Source organism: Dipodomys merriami, unplaced genomic scaffold (genome assembly GCF_024711535.1).
Source record: "Dipodomys merriami isolate MVZ:Mamm:240054 unplaced genomic scaffold, mDipMer1.0.p SCAF_5, whole genome shotgun sequence".
NCBI lineage: Eukaryota > Metazoa > Chordata > Mammalia > Rodentia > Heteromyidae > Dipodomys > Dipodomys merriami.
In genome coordinates this window covers 16,128,071-16,135,952 of record NW_027206068.1, presented here as the reverse complement: position 1 = coordinate 16,135,952, position 7,882 = coordinate 16,128,071, and positions in this window count along the sequence as shown.

The following is a 7,882-nucleotide window of genomic DNA, read 5'->3' as shown; positions in this document are numbered from 1 at the left end:
TTGTTATTAGAGTTCTTGATTATAGCCATTCTAACTGGGGTGAGGTGGTATCTCAATGTTGTTTTGATTTGCATTTCTTTTTACATTTGTTATACGTTTTCAAGAGATGGCAAATATTTTAAAATGAAATTTCTAATAAACAATAAATTGTAACTGCTATCTTAAACTAGAATTAACAAGAGAGTATTTTTGTAAAGTTAGTTGCAAGGCAAAGGTTTTATATGCATAGGCCAATCCTTAAATATTCAGCTATCTATATACAATATGTTGTATAATTTCTACTCATCTGTGACTTTGATTTATATATGAGTATGCAAAAGAGAAAGCCAAAGAATAAAGTAGGTAAATAGCATGACTTGACAATTTATAGAAGGGGAACTATGAGTAGCTTTCAAGTACATGAAATGATGTTAAGACTCACTGGTAATGCAATAGGTGTAGAAAAGACAAATCAATAAGAGATAATTTATTTAACTCCAATAAGAATAACAGAAAGTAAGGAAACAATCCTTGAACCTTCTCATTGCTAGTGGAAGGGTATAGTACAGTTATTCTGGAGAGCAATCTTACAGCATTTTGTGACATTAACTCTACTTTTTACACACTGTTTATATTAATGGAGAGGAAGGCTACCTAGGCAATGATTCAATAATATGTGGAATAAACTCAATCAGTTAATAGCAAAGGAACCACTTGATAGCACATTATACATAAATTATAGAAGCATGATATGGAATAAAAAAGCAGAAAATAAAATACAATATTTGCTTATACATTCTAATATGCCATATTCTTTCCTCTGCATTGATGACAAGGAGATAGGGTGATTAATATTTTTGTCATGTCTGGTTCTTGTAGCAAAAAGGAAATTTCTAAAGAAAAAATTGTTAGTAATGTATTGTCCAAGTTAGTTATATCTTAGGAAGCCATATGTTATAAAACACTTATTTTTGGAAAAAAAAGGTAGAATTGTGCCTCTATACTGTACAACTGTAAGGAAAAAGAATATTGCTAGCATGTGTGTGTGTGTGTGTGTGTGTGTGTGTGTGTGTATGTGTGTGTGTGTGCGCGCGTGTGTGTTTTACTGGGGTTTGAACTTAGGCCATTCATGCTCATGAGGCAGGCTCTATATTTCCTGAGCCACACTTACAGACTCTGCTTCAACTATATTTGTTCTTTTTTAGATAAACTTTCACACATTTGTTTGGTGCTGGCCTTGGACAGATATGAGGAGGGTTTCTGCCTTGCTAGTTGCTGGGATTACAGACATGGATCAAACAAAAAAAACAAAACAAAATAAAAAAGTTGGCTTATTTAAGAATGTAGAAGGCCAATTCTGCTTTTTTTCTGGCATTATTACAAAAACGATTTTGTCGAGCACTTTTCATTAAAATGTAGAGGTGAGTAGAGATAAATTAGCTGTCTTGTTTTTTTAAACAGCCATAAAGGTAGTCTTGGTAGCAAAGATAGAACAGAAAGTAGAGGATGTTTCAAATTATACATTCAGAGACTGAGCAATTACGTGGACAATTCTAGATGTTTCTCTGTGGTTTGCTGCGTCGGACCTCCATGTTTCTCCAATTAGAAGATATCATGTCTTTAGCTGGTTTTTTTTCCTCTTATAGATGTACCCAAATTATTAAGTCCTGTGAGGTCTCCTTCCTAAATACCTTTTGAATCCATGTCCTTTATATCACTATAACTCTTCTGTTTAATTACTTCCTTGGACACATGCAATAGCATTTCTGTTTCCCAGTCTCTCCAACAGCATTGATTTTCCTCAGTTATCCTCTTAAAAGTGTCACAGATTTGCTGAAAGATAAGTTTTATAGGAGTCCAGACTCCTCAGGATTACATTCAGGGGCTTTGAAAAATGGCCTCACACTCACTACTGGATTATCCCTTCCAGCAAACTTCCTCCACACTGCTCTCTGTGCTGGTGGCAAAATGTGTTGAACTTAAAATAAAAGTGATGTTCCTTCTTTGAATAAAACTGCTCCCAGAAAAGTGAGGCCCACCCTGTATGTTTCCATTCTTCTTTGTTAATGCGTGGACTGTAGCACTTACCCCAGTTAGTTCTGCCTGTGGTGTCAGAACCTATGTCCCAAGGAGAGCCATTAGAGAGATTGACAGGCCCACCGAAAGTATTTAATAGAGTTTTTGTTTTTAGAAAATCAACGAAGTAAAAAAAAATCTCATTTTGAAACTTAAACAAAACACCTAAGTTGCTGAGCATTAGTGGCTCATGCCTGTGATCCTAGCTACTCAGGAGGCTGGGTTCTGAGGATCACAATTTGAAGTCAGCCCGGGCAGGAAAATCCATAAGACTCCAGTCTACAATTAACTAATTAACTATCCCCCAGAAAGGTCAGAAGTGTTCAAGTCATAGTTCACTAGCCTACACCAAAAAAGTTCAAGGATAGCATCAGGCTCAGGGTTCAAGCCTCAGTATTGTCACAAAAACCACAACCAACAACAAAAACTGAGTAGTATTGAAACTTCTGTCTGTCTATGTGTCTGTCTGTCATCTATCCATCTGCCTTCTATCCATTATTTTGTCTCTGTACCAGTTCCTTCTTGGGAGTAGAGGTTGGGAACCACAGACCAGGCCAGGATAGATGTTAAAGGGAGATATATAAAATCCTCATTACATTTCTCCACCCTGGTCCCCTTATATGTACCAACCAACCCCAAAACATATCTGTACCAATCCCAAAGTCATTACATTTAGAAATGAAGAATGGTGTTATTTGTGCCACAGGCTTTTCACCTTAAAATGGCATCAAATTATAGTCACATCAAACTTAGGATTTCTAAAGCCATCTAACTGTAGATGCCCATCCCGAGAGTCAGATGTTTGAAATTTCCACTGGGTTCTTTTAAAAACACTGTGCTAGGGTTACTTTGTAATAAACTTGGATTTAAAAGTACACATGTAGACATGAAGGAATGTCCTTACTATTACTATGGTTTTGAAGTATAAACAGCAAAATTGGGAGTCAAACCATTGAATTCTTATATTTTTGATCATTTTCTAGTTCCCCTTGGGTATAAATGCAATACTCTTTTTATGTAATTTGGAAAGTTCTCAATAACCTTAATGGGGGAGATTTTTTTTAACTCTATCATTTGTTTAGACAAAGAGGCCAAACTGGTAAATTTAGGATTTCTTTGTAGAAAATCTCTGTAAATGAAACTAATGAATCTTGATTCAATAAACTTGAATGAATATGTATTTTGTCATAGCTGAATGATCTAAGTACTCTGAAGTTAGATGTGCTTTCAAAATACTCCCAATAAATGTAAATTCTTAATTATGATCATTTTTAGGGTATTTATCTGTCTCCTGGTGGTTGTTGTTACTTTGGCTCTTTTTATATGTTTTGGACAGAGAAGGAAATGCGAGGCTTGCATTCCTGTGGTTGCTATAGTAATAGGGGGGAAACCCTCTGCAGCTGGGGTTGTAGGCTTGAAGAAAAAGGCTTAGGTCATTTCAGCCCTGGAGACTTAGTAAATATTAATTGTGAAGAAGAAAGCTCTTGTTCTCATTCTTTAATAGATTTTTTTTATAAGAGCCAGAAGTCATTATGTTGAGATAAATTGTGACTCAGTATTACTGCTTTTTAATTGCATTCCAAAAGTAGGTTGAAATGTGAGCTAACATTCTAGTCAGTGAGATTTTTGCATTCAATTTACTGAATTCTCTGGCTGATGATGACATTCCATAATGCAGAAAATATAGTCTGATTAGAAATGTTTTATTACCTCATAGAGCAAAAAATAAAAATCTGACAGTTCTCTGTTAATTATCAATTCTATGTCAATTGATTAAATATTTTACAGTTCTGCCTCAGAACAAAATCTTCTCTGAAACAGGGAGCCCACACATTGTGTCAACTCAGAGTCACCAGTCAATATCTTAGTTAATACTCAGTAAACATAGGCTCTCGATATTATTATTGTCATAATTATTCCATTGTGAAGGATGTTAAATTTTTTGCTCCTAGTTTAGTAGTCTGATAGGAGAACTAGTCAGAGATTGAAGATGGAAATCAGCTTCCCTGAAGACAAGAACATTGCATTGAACAAGCAGGAAGGCTCAGTCCTGAGAGGCCAGAAGTTGGCTAGATCAGAATATGAGCATCTTTATCAAGCATTTGTCATGGACTGAGTAATTGTGTTAGGAACTATGAACATTGAGATATACTCTTCTTTCCTGCTCAGGACAGTCTTACAGAGGGTTTGGGGTGGTTTATTGTATATCTTGCATTGTATATGTATATAATGTGTATGTGTTATACATGTATTATACAGTTATATATATATACATACATAACTAAATGTGTTATATATGTATATCATATATGTAACTATATAATATTAATTATATTATACAGTTATATATACATAATTTTACTATGACCAAGGCATGTAGGCATGCTTTTGAACACATAGGAATGGGTTATATTACAGAAGCCACATGGAGGCTTGGTGACATAGAGTCACCAAGATTGCTTATATTTAAACCTCAATCCTATTAGTTCCTTTCTTCAGCTCAAGGCTAGTGCTCTACCACTTGAACCACAGCATCACTACTAGTTTTCGGGTGGTTAATTGGAGATAAGTGCCTCAGAAACATTCCTATGTGTGCTAGATTTGAACTGCAATTCTCAGATCACAGCCTCCTGAGTAGCTAGGATAATAGGAGTGAGACACCAGCACACGACTTAAGATCACGTTTCTAACAGAGTATACTCAGGATATGTACTGTGTATGTTCACTTAACTTTATAAGAATTCTTGAGTTAAAAATCTCGGCTAGAGCTAAGACTTCACACTCAAAAAATATTTCTAGTTTTAAAGTTGATATTGCTGAAAAATAAAAAACTAAGGAGGTAAAGGAGTCTGGGAAGTTCATTTTGCATCCAGCCTGGGCAGAACAGTATTTGAGACACTGTCTATAATTAACCAGCCAAAAGCTGCATTGGAAGAATGGCTCAAGTGATGGACTACTAGTCATTAAGTCTGTCATTTAACATTGTTTTGTCTTCTAAAATGTATATGCTAAGTGCCTAGTTGGCAGAATGTTATTATGGTAGTAGTTGCTAAAGTTGAGAGTTTAATAATTTTCTTTCTCTCCCTCCCTTCCTCCTTACCTCTGTCCTTCCACAGCATAGTAGTTGACATATGGAAAGTACTGTATACATCTGAGAAGTTATTGTGATAGATCAGCAATACTTCTATCAAATGACGTGTTTCATACCACTTCTGACCACTTTGGATCTCTTTTTTTGTTTGTTATTATAAAGGTGATACACAGAGGGGTTACATACGTTTTTGGACAATTTCACCCCTTCCTGTGCTCTCTCTCAGTTTTCCCCTCCTGTCCTGACACACAAGTAGTATAGTTCAATTTCCATCTAGGGCCTACTGAGTGCCACTGCTGCATCTGTCTTTGGATCTCCCGGCTTCATTGAGTCATGATTCTGAAACCCAGAATCCAGAGGCCTGTCAGTGAGCATTCTTCCTTCATGTGCGTGTCTTGAATACATACACACTGTAATTTAACTGGAGTTATTTGGGAGATTCACAAACTACCAGTTAAGAAGAAACACTCCAGCTTTTGTAGTCCTGGGTCAGAATATCTCAAATTTTATGAACAAGAATCAGTTCAACCGAATATCATGCTTGTGACTGAGTGGTTCTAGTTGAGACTTGCAGTGTGAAATGTGAACTCCTATTTATTTATGTCCAGGATATCTTAAAAATATGGCATGTTCTTTGCATTTGGCAGGCATATGAACAGTTGTTATAACATGGTACTTCTCTGAGGCTCCTCTAAAGAAAATTTATGTCTGGCACAAACATATATTTTCACTGAAATTACCATAAATATACTCTCTAAATCTGGGAAACGATAACTGTCCTTTTGGGGCATGACTCAGAATAACCATGTATATGCATGTGCACAGGTGAGTTATTATACTATTCCTATGTTGCTACCAGAATCTTGGAAGCAACACTGTGGATGAGGACAAGTATCATTTTTACTGTCTTGTTTCACTCTGGCCAAGGATTTGATGACATTTGCATTCATAATTAGCCTTAAGCATTATGAGTTAAAAAATGAATAGATGATGCACAGTGGACTGCAGAATATGTGGCTGATGATCCCAAGGTTCAATAAATAGGAGTTAAGCTTTTTTTTGCCATGTAAAATTTAGTACTCTGTCTTTCATGTTTCATAAAATGATTTACTTTTTGTAGATTCCAGAGGCATTTATGTCACACTTAATTGATTCCATAAATTCACTGTACATGAGTCTAATTTAAAAGAATGCAAATTTCCTTCACTTCCCAAAGAACTTCCATGGCTCTTAATTGCTTATTGGGTAAATTCCAAATCTGTTGGAATTCTTTCCTTCATGATCTAACCCAAGCAAGCTACTTTTCAACCTCATTACTTTCTTTCTAAATTCATGACCTTCAACGGGAAGGAAAGAAAATGCTACTTATACCCTCAAGTCCTCCAATTTTTCCAGCACAGACTACAATCATTAGAAATTCATCCTTTAGTTTTTGAATTAAATCCTCCCCATGTGAGCAGGGTATGGTCAGGACATTGGAAGCAGCTGTGGGAATGGAAAACTAATGACTAGCTTTGACTCACCTCCCTATAGATGGCCCAGCAACATTTTTCACCTCTTTGTTGTGCTGCCTGTGTCTAGAAAGAAGCTATTAGCTGCTCATGAACCTCCTCCTCTTCCTCCTCCTCTTCCTCCTCCTCCTCCTCTTCCTCCTCCTCCTTCCTCTCCTCCTCCTCCTCTCTCCTCCTCCTCCCTCTCCTCCCCCTCTTTTCTCCTCCTCCTTCTTCCTCCTCCTCTTCTTCCTCCTGTTGTTGTTGTCGTCCTTCTTCCTCTTCTTCTTCTTCTTCTTCTTCTTCTTCTTCTTCTTCTTCTTCTTCTTCTTCTTCTTCTTCTTCTTCTTCTTCTTCTTCTTCTTCTTCTTCTTCCTTCCTCCTCCTCCTCCTCCTCCTCCTCCTCCTCCTCCTCCTCCTCCTCCTCGTCCTCCTCGTCCTCGTCCTCGTCCTCCTCCTCCTCGTCCTCCTCCTCCTCCTCTTCCTCTTCTTCTTCTTCTTCTTCTTCTTCTTCTTCTTCTTCTTCTTCTTCTTCTTCTTCTTCTTCTTCTTCTTCTTCTTCCTTCCTTCTCCTCCTCCTCCTCCTCTTCCTCCTCCTCCTCCTCCTCCTCCTCCTCCTCCTCTTCCTCCTCCTCCTCCTCCTCCTCCTCCTCCTCCTCCTCCTCCTCCTCCTCCTCCTCCTCCTCCTCCTCCTCCTCTTCTTCTTCTTCTTCTTCTTCTTCTTCTTCTTCTTCTTCTTCTTCTTCTTCTTCTTCTTCTTCTTCTTCTTCTTCTTCTTCTTCCTTCCTTCCCTCCTCCTCCTCCTCCTTCTTCTGAAAAATAATGGTTTTGAGAGATTTCAGTACTCCCTCATCATTTTTATCAGTATTTGATGCCTAGGAAGTAATTTATTCTAGTGCAAAGAATTTACCTATTGCGTCTGTGGACACAGCCTTAAGGCATTGTGTTGCTCCAGTAGCTCTGTATAGAGTTTTTACTTCGATGCTTATGTCTACTGAGTAATCTTTGGTAATGGCAATGAATCATTCTCCTCATAGACTATATATCTTTTCATTTTTTGGTTAAATATTTTTTTTCATGCTACATGTAGCAAGTTTCTAGTGTCTTTAATGAAATTATGCAATTCAGAGAGTGAATGTTTGGAGAATATAGAATTAATCAAACCATTTAATTTCTTTTTTTTTTTTTTGGGTCTGGTTGTGGGGCCTGAACTCTGGGCCTGGGCACTGTCCCTTAGCTCTTCAGC